General features: G+C 43.0%; 1 long non-coding RNA gene across 1 annotated transcript; it reads right to left on the bottom strand.

Annotated features, from left to right (window-relative positions):
• Positions 1-4: 4 nt before the first annotated feature.
• LOC142716361 (uncharacterized) lies at positions 5-10,714 on the bottom strand. The gene is made up of 3 exons (XR_012871604.1): positions 10,646-10,714; positions 6,364-6,437; positions 5-4,475 (listed from the first exon to the last, which is right to left on the bottom strand). It is a non-coding gene; the product is annotated as an uncharacterized LOC142716361 (long non-coding RNA).
• Positions 10,715-18,752: the final 8,038 nt, after the last annotated feature.

Below are 18,752 nucleotides of genomic sequence, written 5' to 3'. Positions count from 1 at the left end.
TCACACATTCAACAAAGACCTCACATGCGCCAGGTTAAGACACAAAGTGATATCACTAGTAGCGAAAATAGCTAGATGCTGACTTGCAACTTGTGGCCAAATCACTAGAGAGGCAAAGAAAATTAGACACATCAACTATACTGTGCCACTCATAGTAAAAAAAGAAACATCGTCCACGCAAACCCTAAATCAAAAAGCTACGACAGTCATAGTTTTCCAATGACAGCCAAAATGCACCTATGACAGCTACATTGTCCCACCACATCTAAATGGCTCCAATGACAGCCACAAAGTCCTCAGTGCCAGCCACATTTCCGCCACATAACAACCACAAAGTCATCAATGCCCCCTATGCAAATCACCATGCCTTCAATACCTGCTAAGCCAACCAAAATTCCCACATGACAACCGTAGTGCCTGCCGTGCCAGCTACAAGACCTTAAAAAAAGCCACAATGCTTTTCAGGTTAGCCACAATGCACTCACAACACCTACAATGCACCTTATTCCATCTACAATGCGCCATGCCAGCCACAAGGTTCTTATAATAGCCACATTATGCCCCATGTCATTTACATGGTCTCCTAAGTCACTAAAACCCCATGACACCCCCATTGATCCCATGACACACGCAATCTACGTTATCTCCACAAAAATGCCTTAATGGCAGCAACCACGCTGGCAGTGGCCACTATGCCAGCCACAAAGTCCACATGCCAGCTACAGTGTACTTTATCCCAGCAGCAATGCCGGTGATACCGCTTATCCAAGCTACACTGACCACCCAAATGTCCTTTATTCAACACACAATGGCCTCAGTATCTATATGCAAACTACAATTAACCACATGACAGCCACAAAGCTCCCATGTAAGGCACAATGCGCCAATGACAATGACATTGCGCTCAATGACACCAAGGCATTTACAATGCCCAATGCTGGCACTAATGCTCCTATAAGAGTGACTATGCCCTCATGAAACCCACAATGTCATTTATAAGGGACACAATGCCACTATGACAGTCAAATGCCCTCCATGACAGTCACAAAGCCACCAGAAAATCAACAATCATGCGACCACAATGTACTTTATCCATGCAACAATGCTGTCAATTCCCCTTATGCCGGCCCGAAAGCCAAAATGGAAACCACCAAATGTCAATGCTACTTTGCAAGCCACTATGCCTTTATTAAAGCCACAATGAACTCACTTTCCCCTTTGCTAACCAAGACATGACAGACACAAGTCCCCGTGCCAGCCATAATGACACCTGCAAGCCACAATATCCTCATGACACTCGCTATGTCCCATATCCCAGTCATAATATCCTCAATGTTAGCCACAACTTCCTCCCTGCCAGCCAACCACAAAGCCCCCATTACATCCAATACCACGTGACAGCCATAATGCTTCTAACCAATATCCCATATGGCAGCTAAAATGTCCCCATGACAGATACAAAGTCCAGTGTCCCTTATTCCTTTCACAATGCCCCTTATCCAAACCACATTGCTCTCAATGCCGCCTAAGTTAACTGCAATACAACCATGACAGCCACAATGGCTTCAATAGCCCTATGACAACTACAATTCCCCATGACAGTCATTATGCCAGGAGCCACAATGCCACTATGCGAGCCACAATGTACTTTAGCGCAGACAGTGCTGCCAATGCCTCTTATGCCAGCCCCAATGCCCCCATGATCGTAAATTGTCCTCCATGCCAGCCACTGTGCTCTAAATGCCAGCTAAATTGCCCCCATGAAATCAACAATGTCCCATTTCCCAGTCAAAATGCAGCCATGACATCTGCAAGGTCCACAATGTCCCTTATCCCAGCCACTATGCTCCATGATAATCTAATGCTCTCAATGCCAGCCATATTGTCCTCAATGCACCCTAAGCCAACATCAATAGAACCAGGACAACTAAAATGCCCCATGACAACCACTATGTCCTCATTGTCCACTTTACCAGACATAATGCTTACCTAAAATCCACAATGCCCCAACATGACAGCCACTATCCCCAAATTACTCATATGCGAGCCACAATGCCCTAAGTGCCAATTACAAATTTATCGAACAACCAGAAATCCCTCAATTCTATCTATGCCAGCATCAATGCCACCACAAACGCCACATTGCACTCCATATCAGCCACAATGGCCTGAATGCCTTTTTTGCATACCTCAATGCTCCCATGACAACTACAAAGTCTCTATGTCAACCACAATTCCTCCTATGGCAGCAATGCCCACGTGCCAGCCACAGTGTTCCTCAGGAGCCATTATGCCCACATGTCTGCCACACTGTCCCTGAGCCCAGGCACAATATCTCCATTACAGCCACAATGTTCTCAATTCCCCTTTTGCCAACAAAAATGAAGAAATGGCACAATGCCCTCCATGCCTTTCACAATGCCATTAATAGCCCTATTCCAACTAGATTGCCCCCATTCTACGCACAATGCCCCTAATGCAAGAAGCAATGCCCACAGAACACCCACTATATATCTTATCCAAATAGCCAAATACCAGCCAAAATGGCTCCCATTCAAGCAACAATGCACTCATAAGAGCCACTATGCCCCCATGACATCCACAATGTCCCTTATCCCAGCTACAATAGCTCTATTACAGCCACAAGTCCCACAATGCCAGCCACATTATCCTTAATGCCCCCTTAGCCGTCCCACAATGCCAGCCACATTATCCTTAATGCCCCCTTAGCCATTCGGAATACAACCATGACAACCAAAATTCACTTATTGCCTCTTAAGAGAACCATAATGCCCCAAGACGAACAAAATGATTTCATGACAACTACCACTTTCCCAAACACAATGCCCATTTTAATACCACATCTCCAACTAAGTCACAATGCCATCTAATGACAGCAACAATGCCTTCAATGCTAATTACAATTCCGCGAGGACAGTTACAATGTCCACATGACACCGGCTATATGTCTTATCCAAATAGCCAAATACCAGCCAAAATGGCTCCCATTCATGCAACAATGCACTCATGAGAGCCACTATGCCACATGACATCCACAATGTCCCTTATCCCAGCCACATTACTCTCCATGCCCTCTTAGCCATTCGGAATACAACCATGGCAACCACAATTCACTTATTGCCTCTTAATAATGCCCCAAGACAAACAAAATGCTCTCATGACAACTACCACATTCCCAAACACAATGCCCATTTTAATACCACATCTCCAACTAAGTCACAATGCCCTCATTGTTCACTTTACCAGTCACAATCCCAACACAAATATCACAATGCCTCCAAAAACGTCACAATGCCCTCATGACAGCCACACTATCCCTAATTCCCAGTCACGATGTTACCATAAAAGCCACAATGTCCTCTGAAAACAACAATCACGGAATGCATCGTATTACAGCAACAACACAAAGAAGAAATGGAGACAGCACTACCGAATTTTCAAAGTGAAGATCCTTTTATTCCACGGTGCAACGTTTCAGCTCAATACGAGCCTTTCTCAAGCATAATAATGTGACATACAGAGCGCATATATATGCAATACAGGGTCATAAAGCCAATTACATACATATAATAAACTTGTGCAATAATGCTACAACAGGTATACAAAATTTTTATATCAATAGGATCCCCTATGAATGTGCTAGTACATGAATAGAAAAATAAATTAAAAAACATTACATATACATAGTATAAATAGTGCATTCACTGTAATAAGGCCAATCAATCAGATGGGCTACATGTGTATAATGACATGTGATAGTGTAAGAAAACAGGTGTATAAAATAAAGTTAAAAACATCTTACCCTCGCTGGATCGGCTGATAGCGTTGTGCACTTTCCTACTACATGAAAACTAAGCATTGCGTAATCCTAGCACCTGTGTGTATGAGTCTTTGCATGATACGTCATTATACGCATGCGCATTGTCTACCAGAGGCGCTAGTCGCCATATTGAAAGAGGGCTATACACCCATAAATGTTTCCCATAGATGACGTCGGATCCTGTCCGTCTCAACTATGAGTCATCGGACATATCGTAGATTCACATCTGCGCAATGCCCATAAAGGATCGTCGGACCCATTTTGAAAGAGGGCAACATCACTCCATATGTTGCACATACATCCCATCCACTATAGAGTCTAATTGGTCAAATATAAAACGATGTGAACTATATATACTATCTCTGTAAACTGAGAATAAATATTATGTCTCAGACCAATAATCCTTATACCTCATCTATAATGATGGGGATTTAGGAGCACATATGGGTATATATAAAGCTCATAATATACAGACACAGAGATTTACACATCGTCTTAGAGATACTGTGGACGGAAGACATGAATAACATATATGAGAAAACTTTTCAAAAAATAGGATGCATATAATCAGGTATAAGAATAGTGCAAATATACAGCCTCAACCGATCCTTGAGGCAAATCTTGAGAGTAATATCTAGGATAAAGAGAAAAAGGAGAAAAATATATAAAATAGTCTATAGGACATTGACAATATATATATCAGACCTAAACATTGTAAATAGCATATAAAATATAATTATAATATAGATATGGTCAAATTATTTCCTATTCTCCTAATGCACAGAGGAGGGGGAGGAACAAGGGGAAGATGATAAATGCACGGGCAGATGTTCAAATCAGAATGTACCACTGGGTTATCTGGAGAAACTTGGAAAGATTTTGAAGTCTATATTAAGACCTCTAGGGGATAAGGTGTCTAATTTAAAAATCCATTCCAACTCCAATCTTTTCAGTTTGGAGATCCTATCTCCACCTCGTCTATGGCGCGGTACATGATCAACAATATATAACTTGAAGTCATTCTCACCATGGTTATTTTCCACAAAATGTTTAGGTAATGGTAGGTCAATTTTCTTGGTACGAATGGTGGACTTATGGTTGTTTATACGCTTTCTGCAATCTAGAGAGGTTTCACCTACATACAGTAATTTGCAAGGACATTGGATGATATATATTACATGGTCCGATTTACATGTAAGATGATGTTTAATTTTGTAGGTAGAACCTTTAATAGGATGGGTGAACACCTCGCTCTTAACCATATTCCTACAATTATTACAACCTAAACACAAATTTTTGGGGGGCTAATAAAGACTGATAATTCTTAGTCAAAGAGCCCACATCAGCATGTACTAAACGATCTCTCAAATTTTTGGTCCTGCGATAGGCTATACGTGGTGGGACCTCAAATTCTGGGATTTTATCGAAAGAACTCCTAAGTATCCCCCATTCTTTTTTAATGATGTTGGCAATATCATTACTCTTATGAGAGTATGTAGACACCAGTGTTAGTCTATGGGAGGGCGATTGTTTACGATTTTGCAGAAGATCATATCTCGAAATCCCCTCCACTTTAGATTTTTTATTGTCCAATAGTTTTTTAGGGTACCCCCGATTCCTGAATTTCTGAGACATATCACTCAACCTGACGTCGAGAGTTGAAGGATCCTGCACAATCCTTTTCACCCTCAACATCTGGCTATAGGGGAGAGAAGCGATCATAGGGTGGGGGTGACAGCTTTCAAACCTCAGTAAATTATTACGATCCGTAGGTTTACTGTACAGATCTGTGGTAAGTTTATGTTCCTGAATATAAACTCTAGTGTCAAGAAAATTTAGAGATGTTGTTGAAGAATCCATAGTGAATTTAATGTCATCATCTATATTATTCAGAAAGCTAAAGAAACACTCCAACTCCACTTGAGTGCCTGTCCAGATGACGAAGACGTCGTCTATGTATCTCCACCACCTCAAAACCTTAGTGAAGTGGGGAGAGACATAGACGGCGCCTTCCTCCAAAGCTGTCATAAACATATTTGCGTATGTGGGAGCCACGTTAGATCCCATGGCCGTACCCCTCCTCTGTGCATAGAAGGAGTCACCAAATAAGAAATAATTTTCTGTAAGGACAATTTCCAAGAGACACATAAGAAGGTTAATACATTCATGGGTATAGTTAGACTGTATTACAGCAACAATGTCTTCAATGCTAATTACAATTCCGCGAGGACAGACCCTATGCCCTCAATTCTACCTATGCCAGCCACAATACCCTCCATACCAGCCAAAAATTTCCCATTGGGGAAGTGGAGATGGTGATGAATGTGTATGTTGGAATGTAAATGCAGTGCACCCATGTGTAGAACACAAAGGCATTTACAATGCCCTTAAATATCTATAGCCAATATATGTACTACTAGACATATATCCGTATATACCGGGAAGGTATTACCACACCTCTGAAAGTCCAGAGCTAGAAACTAGCCTGATAATTATCAGTAATTAATAATAATATTAATTACCAGTCATTTGATTCCTCTATTGCCGCTGTCTGGAGGATTCCATATCTTGCTTCTCTTCACTTTCAAATAGACACCTAGAAAAAAAAATCAAGAAAGAGGTGTGATAATACATTCCTGGTATATGCTATAGATGTATTGGAAACAGTAAAGAGATTTTAGTGTGCCTAGTTTCTAATGAAACCCCCAAATATTTTAAGGGCCAATTAAACCCTTTCTGTGATACATTCTGAGGAGCCAAATTAGAGATCCAACCTCAAGTCTTCCTATCCAAGAGTATGCACAAACCACCCCATCTTGACTAGAAGCTATAAGTAGGATATAATCAACTCTGATCACAACCCCAAAATTAGTCACCAATCACATCAAAGATCAGATGTCTAGAAGAAATAGCACTCTCCTCCACATCTGTATAAAACAGAAAACCATTCTACAATCTATTCAGTGGACCATTTACAACTCATATATGACATGGGCCTAAATGTGACATAGAGAGGACACAATATAGCTATTATCAGTCAATCATGAAGAATATCACAAATACAACAAAGACCTCACATGCGCCAGGTTAAGACACAAAGTGATATCACTAGTAGCGAAAATAGCTAGATGCTGACTTGCAACTTGTGGCCAAATCACTAGAGAGGCAAAGAAAATTAGACACATCAACTATACTGTGCCACTCATAGTAAAAAAAGAAACATCGTCCACGCAAACCCTAAATCAAAAAGCCACGACAGTCACAATTTTCCAATGACAGCCAAAATGCACCTATGACAGCTACATTGTCCCACCACATCTAAATGGCTCCAATGACAGCCACAAAGTCCTCAGTGCCAGCCACATTTCCGCCACATAACAACCACAAAGTCATCAATGCCCCCTATGCAAATCACCATGCCTTCAATACCTGCTAAGCCAACAAAAATTCCCACATGACAACCGTAGTGCCTGCCGTGCCAGCTACAAGACCTTAAAAAAAGCCACAATGCTTTTCAGGTTAGCCACAATGCACTCACAACACCCACAATGCACCTTATTCTATCTACAATGCGCCATGCCAGCCACAAGGTTCTTATAATAGCCACATTATGCCCCATGTCATTTACATGGTCTCCTAAGTCACTAAAACCCCATGAGACCCCCATTGATCCCATGACACATGCAATCTACGTTATCTCCACAAAAATGCCTTAATGGCAGCAACCACGCTGTCAGTGGCCACTATGCCAGCCACAAAGTCCCCATGCCAGCTACAGTGTACTTTATCCCAGCAGCAATGCCGGTGATACCCCTTATCCAAGCTACAATGACCACCCAAATGTCCTTTATTCAACACACAATGGCCTCAGTATCTATATGCAAACTACAATTAACCACATGACAGCCACAAAGCTCCCATGTAAGGCACAATGCGCCAATGACAATGACATTGCGCTCAATGACACCAAGGCATGTACAATGCCCAATGCTGGCAATAATGCTCCTATAAGAGTGACTATGCCCTCATGAAACCCACAATGTCATTTATAAGGGACACAATGCCACTATGACAGTCAAATGCCCTCCATGACAGCCACAAAGCCACCAGAAAATCAACAATCATGCGACCACAATGTACTTTATCCATGCAACAATGCTGTCAATGCCCCTTATGCCAGCCCGAAGGCCAAAATGGAAACCACCAAATGTCAATGCTCCTTTGCAAGCCACTATGCCTTTATTAAAGCTACTATGAACTCACTTTCCCCTTTGCTAACCAAGACATGACAGACACAAGTCCCCGTGCCAGCCATAATGACACCTGCAAGCCACAATATCCTCATGACACTCGCTATGTCCCATATCCCAGTCATAATATCCTCAATGTTAGCCACAACTTCCTCCCTGCCAGCCAACCACAAAGCCCCCATTACATCCAATACCACGTGACAGCCATAATGCTTCTAACAAATATCCCATATGGCAGCTAAAATGTCCCCATGACAGATACAAAGTCCAGTGTCCCTTATTCCTTTCACAATGCCCCTTATCCAAACCACATTGCTCTCAATGCCGCCTAAGTTAACTGCAATACAACCATGACAGCCACAATGGCTTCAATAGCCCTATGACAACTACAATTCCCCATGACAGTCATTATGCCAGGAGCCACAATGCCACTATGCGAGCCACAATGTACTTTAGCGCAGACAGTGCTGCCAATGCCTCTTATGCCAGCCCCAATGCCCCCATGATCGTAAATTGTCCTCCATGCCAGCCACTGTGCTCTAAATGCCAGCTAAATTGCCCCCATGAAATCAACAATGTCCCATTTCCCAGTCAAAATGCAGCAATGACATCTGCAAGGTCCACAATGTCCCTTATCCCAGCCACTATGCTCCATGATAATCTAATGCTCTCAATGCCAGCCATATTGTCCTCAATGCTCCCTAAGCCAACATCAATAGAACCAGGACAACTAAAATGCCCCATGACAACCACTATGTCCTCATTGTCCACTTTACCAGACATAATGCTTACCTAAAATCCACAATGCCCCCCCCCCCATGACAGCCACTATCCCCAAATTACTCATATACGAGCCACAATGCCCTAAGTGCCAATTACAAATTTATCGAACAACCAGAAATCCCTCAATTCTATCTATGCCAGCATCAATGTCACCACAAACGCCACATTGCACTCCATATCAGCCACAATGGCCTGAATGCCTTTTTTGCATACCTCAATGCTCCCATGACAACTACAAAGTCTCTATGTCAACCACAATTCCTCCTATGGCAGCAATGCCCACGTGCCAGCCACAGTGTTCCTCTGGAGCCATTATGCCCACATGTCTGCCACACTGTCCCTGAGCCCAGGCACAATATCTCCATTACAGCCACAATGTTCTCAATTCCCCTTTTGCCAACAAAAATGAAGAAATGGCACAATGCCCTCCATGCCTTTCACAATGCCATTAATAGCCCTATTCCAACAAGATTGCCCCCATTCTATGCACAATGCCCCTAATGCAAGAAGCAATGCCCACAGAACACCCACTATATATCTTATCCAAATAGCCAAATACCAGCCACAATGGCTCCCATTCAAGCAACAATGCACTCATAAGAGCTACTATGCCCCCATGACATCCACAATGTCCCTTATCCCAGCTACAATAGCTCTATTACAGCCACAAGTCCCACAATGCCAGCCACATTATCCTTAATGCCCCCTTAGCCGTCCCACAATGCCAGCCACATTATCCTTAATGCCCCCTTAGCCATTCGGAATACAATCATGACAACCACAATTCACTTATTGCCTCTTAAGAGAACCATAATGCCCCAAGACAAACAAAATGATTTCATGACAACTACCACTTTCCCAAACACAATGCCCATTTTAATACCACATCTCCAACTAAGTCACAATGCCATCTAATGACAGCAACAATGCCTTCAATGCTAATTACAATTCCGCGAGGACAGATACAATGTCCACATGACACCGGCTATATGTCTTATCCAAATAGCCAAATACCAGCCAAAATGGCTCCCATTCATGTAACAATGCACTCATGAGAGCCACTATGCCACATGACATCCACATTGTCCCTTATCCCAGCCACATTACTCTCCATGCCCTGTTAGCAATTCGGAATACAACCATGGCAACCACAATTCACTTATTGCCTCTTAATAATGCCCCAAGACAAACAAAATGCTCTCATGACAACTACCACATTCCCAAACACAATGCCCATTTTAATACCACATCTCCAACTAAGTCACAATGCCCTCATTGTTCACTTTACCAGTCACAATCCCAACACAAATATCACAATGCCTCCAAAAAAGTCACAATGTCCTCATGACAGCCACACTATCCCTAATTCCCAGTCACAATGTTACCATAAAAGCCACAATGTCCTCTGACAACAACAATCACGGAATGCATCGTATTACAGCAACAATGTCTTCAATGCTAATTACAATTCCGCGAGGACAGACCCTATGCCCTCAATTCTCCCTATGCCAGCCACAATACCCTCCATACCAGCCCAAAATTTCCCATTGGGAAAGTGGAGATGGTGATGAATGTGTATGTTGGAATGTAAATGCAGTGCACCCATGTGTAGAACACAAAGGCATTTACAATGCCCTTAAATATCTATAGCCAATATATGTACTACTAGACATATATCCTTATATACCGGGAAGGTATTACCACACCTCTGAAAGTCCAGAGCTAGAAACTAGCCTGATAATTATCAGTAATTAATAATAATATTAATTACCAGTCATTTGATTCCTCTATTGCCGCTGTCTGGAGGATTCCATATCTTGCTTCTCTTCACTTTCAAATAGACACCTAGAAAAAAAAATCAAGAAAGAGGTGTGACAATACATTCCTGGTATATGCTATAGATGTATTGGAAACCGTAAAGAGATTTTAGTGTGCCTAGTTTCTAATGAAACCCCCAAATATTTTAAGGGCCAATTAAACCCTTTCTGTGATACATTCTGAGGAGCCAAATTAGAGATCCAACCTCAAGTCTTCCTATCCAAGAGTATGCACAAACCACCCCATCTTGACTAGAAGCTATAAGTAGGATATAATCAACTCTGATCACAACCCCAAAATTAGTCACCAATCACATCAAAGATCAGATGTCTAGAACAAATAGCATCTCCTCCACATCTGTATAAAACAGAAAACCATTCTACAATCTATTCAGTGGACCATTTACAACTCATATATGACATGGGCCTAAATGTGACCTAGAGAGGACACAATATAGCTATTATCAGTCATCATGAAGAATATCACACATTCAACAAAGACCTCACATGCGCCAGGTTAAGACACAAAGTGATATCACTAGTAGCGAAAATAGCTAGATGCTGACTTGCAACTTGTGGCCAAATCACTAGAGAGGCAAAGAAAATTAGACACATCAACTATACTGTGCCACTCATAGTAAAAAAAGAAACATCGTCCACGCAAACCCTAAATCAAAAAGCTACGACAGTCATAGTTTTCCAATGACAGCCAAAATGCACCTATGACAGCTACATTGTCCCACCACATCTAAATGGCTCCAATGACAGCCACAAAGTCCTCAGTGCCAGCCACATTTCCGCCACATAACAACCACAAAGTCATCAATGCCCCCTATGCAAATCACCATGCCTTCAATACCTGCTAAGCCAACCAAAATTCCCACATGACAACCGTAGTGCCTGCCGTGCCAGCTACAAGACCTTAAAAAAAGCCACAATGCTTTTCAGGTTAGCCACAATGCACTCACAACACCTACAATGCACCTTATTCCATCTACAATGCGCCATGCCAGCCACAAGGTTCTTATAATAGCCACATTATGCCCCATGTCATTTACATGGTCTCCAAAGTCACTAAAACCCCATGACACCCCCATTGATCCCATGACACACGCAATCTACGTTATCTCCACAAAAATGCCTTAATGGCAGCAACCACGCTGGCAGTGGCCACTATGCCAGCCACAAAGTCCACATGCCAGCTACAGTGTAGTTTATCCCAGCAGCAATGCCGGTGATACCGCTTATCCAAGCTACAATGACCACCCAAATGTCCTTTATTCAACACACAATGGCCTCAGTATCTATATGCAAACTACAATTAACCACATGACAGCCACAAAGCTCCCATGTAAGGCACAATGCGCCAATGACAATGACATTGCTCTCAATGACACCAAGGCATTTACAATGCCCAATGCTGGCACTAATGCTCCTATAAGAGTGACTATGCCCTCATGAAACCCACAATGTCATTTATAAGGGACACAATGCCACTATGACAGTCAAATGCCCTCCATGACAGCCACAAAGCCACCAGAAAATCAACAATCATGCGACCACAATGTATTTTATCCATGCAACAATGCTGTCAATTCCCCTTATGCCGGTCCGAAAGCAAAAATGGAAACCACCAAATGTCAATGCTCCTTTGCAAGCCACTATGCCTTTATTAAAGCCACAATGAACTCACTTTCCCCTTTGCTAACCAAGACATGACAGACACAAGTCCCCGTGCCAGCCATAATGACACCTGCAAGCCACAATATCCTCATGACACACGCTATGTCCCATATCCCAGTCATAATATCCTCAATGTTAGCCACAACTTCCTCCCTGCCAGCCAACCACAAAGCCCCCATTACATCCAATACCACGTGACAGCCATAATGCTTCTAACCAATATCCCATATGGCAGCTAAAATGTCCCCATGACCGATACAAAGTCCAGTGTCCCTTATTCCTTTCACAATGCCCCTTATCCAAACCACATTGCTCTCAATGCCGCCTAAGTTAACTGCAATACAACCATGACAGCCAAAATGGCTTCAATAGCCCTATGACAACTACAATTCCCCATGACAGTCATTATGCCAGGAGCCACAATGCCACTATGCGAGCCACAATGTACTTTAGCGCAGACAGTGCTGCCAATGCCTCTTATGCCAGCCCCAATGCCCCCATGATCGTAAATTGTCCTCCATGCAGGCCACTGTGCTCTAAATGCCAGCTAAATTGCCCCCATGAAATCAACAATGTCCCATTTCCCAGTCAAAATGCAGCCATGACATCTGCAAGGTCCACAATGTCCCTTATCCCAGCCACTATGCTCCATGATAATCTAATGCTCTCAATGCCAGCCATATTGTCCTCAATGCTCCCTAAGCCAACATCAATAGAACCAGGACAACTAAAATACCCCATGACAACCACTATGTCCTCATTGTCCACTTTACCAGACATAATGCTTACCTAAAATCCACAATGCCCCCCCATGACAGCCACTATCCCCAAATTACTCATATGCGAGCCACAATGCCCTAAGTGCCAATTACAAATTTATCGAACAACCAGAAATCCCTCAATTCTATCTATGCCAGCATCAATGCCACCACAAACGCCACATTGCACTCCATATCAGCCACAATGGCCTGAATGCCTTTTTTGCATACCTCAATGCTCCCATGACAACTACAAAGTTTCTATGTCAACCACAATTCCTCCTATGGCAGCAATGCCCACGTGCCAGCCACAGTGTTCCTCAGGAGCCATTATGCCCACATGTCTGCCACACTGTCCCTGAGCCCAGGCACAATATCTCCATTACAGCCACAATGTTCTCAATTCCCCTTTTGCCAACAAAAATGAAGAAATGGCACAATGCCCTCCATGCCTTTCACAATGCCATTAATAGCCCTATTCCAACTAGATTGGCCCCATTCTACGCACAATGCCCCTAATGCAAGAAGCAATGCCCACAGAACACCCACTATATATCTTATCCAAATAGCCAAATACCAGCCACAATGGCTCCCATTCAAGCAACAATGCACTCATAAGAGCCACTATGCCCCCATGACATCCACAATGTCCCTTATCCCAGCTACAATAGCTCTATTACAGCCACAAGTCCCACAATGCCAGCCACATTATCCTTAATGCCCCCTTAGCCGTCCCACAATGCCAGCCACATTATCCTTAATGCCCCCTTAGCCATTCGGAATACAACCATGACAACCAAAATTCACTTATTGCCTCTTAAGAGAACCATAATGCCCCAAGACAAACAAAATGATTTCATGACAACTACCACTTTCCCAAACACAATGCCCATTTTAATACCACATCTCCAACTAAGTCACAATGCCATCTAATGACAGCAACAATCCCTTCAATGCTAATTACAATTCCGCGAGGACAGTTACAATGTCCACATGACACCGGCTATATGTCTTATCCAAATAGCCAAATACCAGCCAAAATGGCTCCCATTCATGTAACAATGCACTCATGAGAGCCACTATGCCACATGACATCCACAATGTCCCTTATCCCAGCCACATTACTCTCCATGCCCTCTTAGCCATTCGGAATACAACCATGGCAACCACAATTCACTTATTGCCTCTTAATAATGCCCCAAGACAAACAAAATGCTCTCATGACAACTACCACATTCCCAAACACAATGCCCATTTTAATACCACATCTCCAACTAAGTCACAATGCCCTCATTGTTCACTTTACCAGTCACAATCCCAACACAAATATCACAATGCCTCCAAAAAAGTCACAATGCCCTCATGACAGCCACACTATCCCTAATTCCCAGTCACGATGTTACCATAAAAGCCACAATGTCCTCTGACAACAACAATCACGGAATGCATCGTATTACAGCAACAATGTCTTCAATGCTAATTACAATTCCGGGAGGACAGACCCTATGCCCTCAATTCTCCCTATGCCAGCCACAATACCCTCCATACCAGCCAAAAATTTCCCATTGGGGAAGTGGAGATGGTGATGAATGTGTATGTTGGAATGTAAATGCAGTGCACCCATGTGTAGAACACAAAGGCATTTACAATGCCCTTAAATATCTATAGCCAATATATGTACTACTAGACATATATCCTTATATACCGGGAAGGTATTACCACACCTCTGAAAGTCCAGAGCTAGAAACTAGCCTGATAATTATCAGTAATTAATAATAATATTAATTACCAGTCATTTGATTCCTCTATTGCCGCTGTCTGGAGGATTCCATATCTTGCTTCTCTTCACTTTCAAATAGACACCTAGAAAAAAAAATCAAGAAAGAGGTGTGATAATACATTCCTGGTATATGCTATAGATGTATTGGAAACAGTAAAGAGATTTTAGTGTGCCTAGTTTCTAATGAAACCCCCAAATATTTTAAGGGCCAATTAAACCCTTTCTGTGATACATTCTGAGGAGCCAAATTAGAGATCCAACCTCAAGTCTTCCTATCCAAGAGTATGCACAAACCACCCCATCTTGACTAGAAGCTATAAGTAGGATATAATCAACTCTGATCACAACCCCAAAATTAGTCACCAATCACATCAAAGATCAGATGTCTAGAACAAATAGCATCTCCTCCACATCTGTATAAAACAGAAAACCATTCTACAATCTATTCAGTGGACCATTTACAACTCATATATGACATGGGCCTAAATGTGACCTAGAGAGGACACAATATAGCTATTATCAGTCATCATGAAGAATATCACACATTCAACAAAGACCTCACATGCGCCAGGTTAAGACACAAAGTGATATCACTAGTAGCGAAAATAGCTAGATGCTGACTTGCAACTTGTGGCCAAATCACTAGAGAGGCAAAGAAAATTAGACACATCAACTATACTGTGCCACTCATAGTAAAAAAAGAAACATCGTCCACGCAAACCCTAAATCAAAAAGCTACGACAGTCATAGTTTTCCAATGACAGCCAAAATGCACCTATGACAGCTACATTGTCCCACCACATCTAAATGGCTCCAATGACAGCCACAAAGTCCTCAGTGCCAGCCACATTTCCGCCACATAACAACCACAAAGTCATCAATGCCCCCTATGCAAATCACCATGCCTTCAATACCTGCTAAGCCAACCAAAATTCCCACATGACAACCGTAGTGCCTGCCGTGCCAGCTACAAGACCTTAAAAAAAGCCACAATGCTTTTCAGGTTAGCCACAATGCACTCACAACACCTACAATGCACCTTATTCCATCTACAATGCGCTATGCCAGCCACAAGGTTCTTATAATAGCCACATTATGCCCCATGTCATTTACATGGTCTCCTAAGTCACTAAAACCCCATGACACCCCCATTGATCCCATGACACACGCAATCTACGTTATCTCCACAAAAATGCCTTAATGGCAGCAACCACGCTGGCAGTGGCCACTATGCCAGCCACAAAGTCCACATGCCAGCTACAGTGTACTTTATCCCAGCAGCAATGCCGGTGATACCGCTTATCCAAGCTACAATGACCACCCAAATGTCCTTTATTCAACACACAATGGCCTCAGTATCTATATGCAAACTACAATTAACCACATGACAGCCACAAAGCTCCCATGTAAGGCACAATGCGCCAATGACAATGACATTGCGCTCAATGACACCAAGGCATTTACAATGCCCAATGCTGGCACTAATGCTCCTATAAGAGTGACTATGCCCTCATGAAACCCACAATGTCATTTATAAGGGACACAATGCCACTATGACAGTCAAATGCCCTCCATGACAGCCACAAAGCCACCAGAAAATCAACAATCATGCGACCACAATGTACTTTATCCATGCAACAATGCTGTCAATTCCCCTTATGCCGGCCCGAAAGCCAAAATGGAAACCACCAAATGTCAATGCTCCTTTGCAAGCCACTATGCCTTTATTAAAGCCACAATGAACTCACTTTCCCCTTTGCTAACCAAGACATGACAGACACAAGTCCCCGTGCCAGCCATAATGACACCTGCAAGCCACAATATCCTCATGACACTCGCTATGTCCCATATCCCAGTCATAATATCCTCAATGTTAGCCACAACTTCCTCCCTGCCAGCCAACCACAAAGCCCCCATTACATCCAATACCACGTGACAGCCATAATGCTTCTAACCAATATCCCATATGGCAGCTAAAATGTCCCCATGACAGATACAAAGTCCAGTGTCCCTTATTCCTTTCACAATGCCCCTTATCCAAACCACATTGCTCTCAATGCCGCCTAAGTTAACTGCAATACAACCATGACAGCCACAATGGCTTCAATAGCCCTATGACAACTACAATTCCCCATGACAGTCATTATGCCAGGAGCCACAATGCCACTATGCGAGCCACAATGTACTTTAGCGCAGACAGTGCTGCCAATGCCTCTTATGCCAGCCCCAATGCCCCCATGATCGTAAATTGTCCTCCATGCCAGCCACTGTGCTCTAAATGCCAGCTAAATTGCCCCCATGAAATCAACAATGTCCCATTTCCCAGTCAAAATGCAGCCATGACATCTGCAAGGTCCACAATGTCCCTTATCCCAGGCACTATGCTCCATGATAATCTAATGCTCTCAATGCCAGCCATATTGTCCTCAATGCTCCCTAAGCCAACATCAATAGAACCAGGACAACTAAAATACCCCATGACAACCACTATGTCCTCATTGTCCACTTTACCAGACATAATGCTTACCTAAAATCCACAATGCCCCCCCATGACAGCCACTATCCCCAAATTACTCATATGCGAGCCACAATGCCCTAAGTGCCAATTACAAATTTATCGAACAACCAGAAATCCCTCAATTCTATCTATGCCAGCATCAATGCCACCACAAACGCCACATTGCACTCCATATCAGCCACAATGGCCTGAATGCCTTTTTTGCATACCTCAATGCTCCCATGACAACTACAAAGTCTCTATGTCAACCACAATTCCTCCTATGGCAGCAATGCCCACGTGCCAGCCACAGTGTTCCTCAGGAGCCATTATGCCCACATGTCTGCCACACTGTCCCTGAGCCCAGGCACAATATCTCCATTACAGCCACAATGTTCTCAATTCCCCTTTTGCCAACAAAAATGAAGAAATGGCACAATGCCCTCCATGCCTTTCACAATGCCATTAATAGCCCTATTCCAACTAGATTGCCCCCATTCTACGCACAATGCCCCTAATGCAAGAAGCAATGCCCACAGAACACCCACTATATATCTTATCCAAATAGCCAAATACCAGCCACAATGGCTCCCATTCAAGCAACAATGCACTCATAAGAGCCACTATGCCCCCATGACATCCACAATGTCCCTTATCCCAGCTACAATAGCTCTATTACAGCCACAAGTCCCACAATGCCAGCCACATTATCCTTAATGCCCCCTTAGCCGTCCCACAATGCCAGCCACATTATCCTTAATGCCCCCTTAGCCATTCGGAATACAACCATGACAACCAAAATTCACTTATTGCCTCTTAAGAGAACCATAATGCCCCAAGACAAACAAAATGATTTCATGACAACTACCACTTTCCCAAACACAATGCCCATTTTAATACCACATCTCCAACTAAGTCACCATGCCATCTAATGACAGCAACAATGCCTTCAATGCTAATTACAATTCCGCGAGGACAGTTACAATGTCCACATGACACCGGCTATATGTCTTATCCAAATAGCCAAATACCAGCCAAAATGGCTCCCATTCATGTAACAATGCACTCATGAGAGCCACTATGCCACATGACATCCACAATGTCCCTTATCCCAGCCACATTACTCTCCATGCCCTCTTAGCCATTCGGAATACAACCATGGCAACCACAATTCACTTATTGCCTCTTAATAATGCCCCAAGACAAACAAAATGCTCTCATGACAACTACCACATTCCCAAACACAATGCCCATTTTAATACCACATCTCCAACTAAGTCACAATGCCCTCATTGTTCACTTTACCAGTCACAATCCCAACACAAATATCACAATGCCTCCAA

The sequence above is a fragment of the Rhinoderma darwinii genome, unplaced genomic scaffold (genome assembly GCF_050947455.1).
Source record: "Rhinoderma darwinii isolate aRhiDar2 unplaced genomic scaffold, aRhiDar2.hap1 Scaffold_4485, whole genome shotgun sequence".
Classification (NCBI taxonomy): Eukaryota; Metazoa; Chordata; class Amphibia; order Anura; family Rhinodermatidae; genus Rhinoderma; species Rhinoderma darwinii.
The sequence above is the reverse complement of the archived record's forward strand: the minus strand, read 5'-3'. Positions and strand labels throughout refer to the sequence as shown.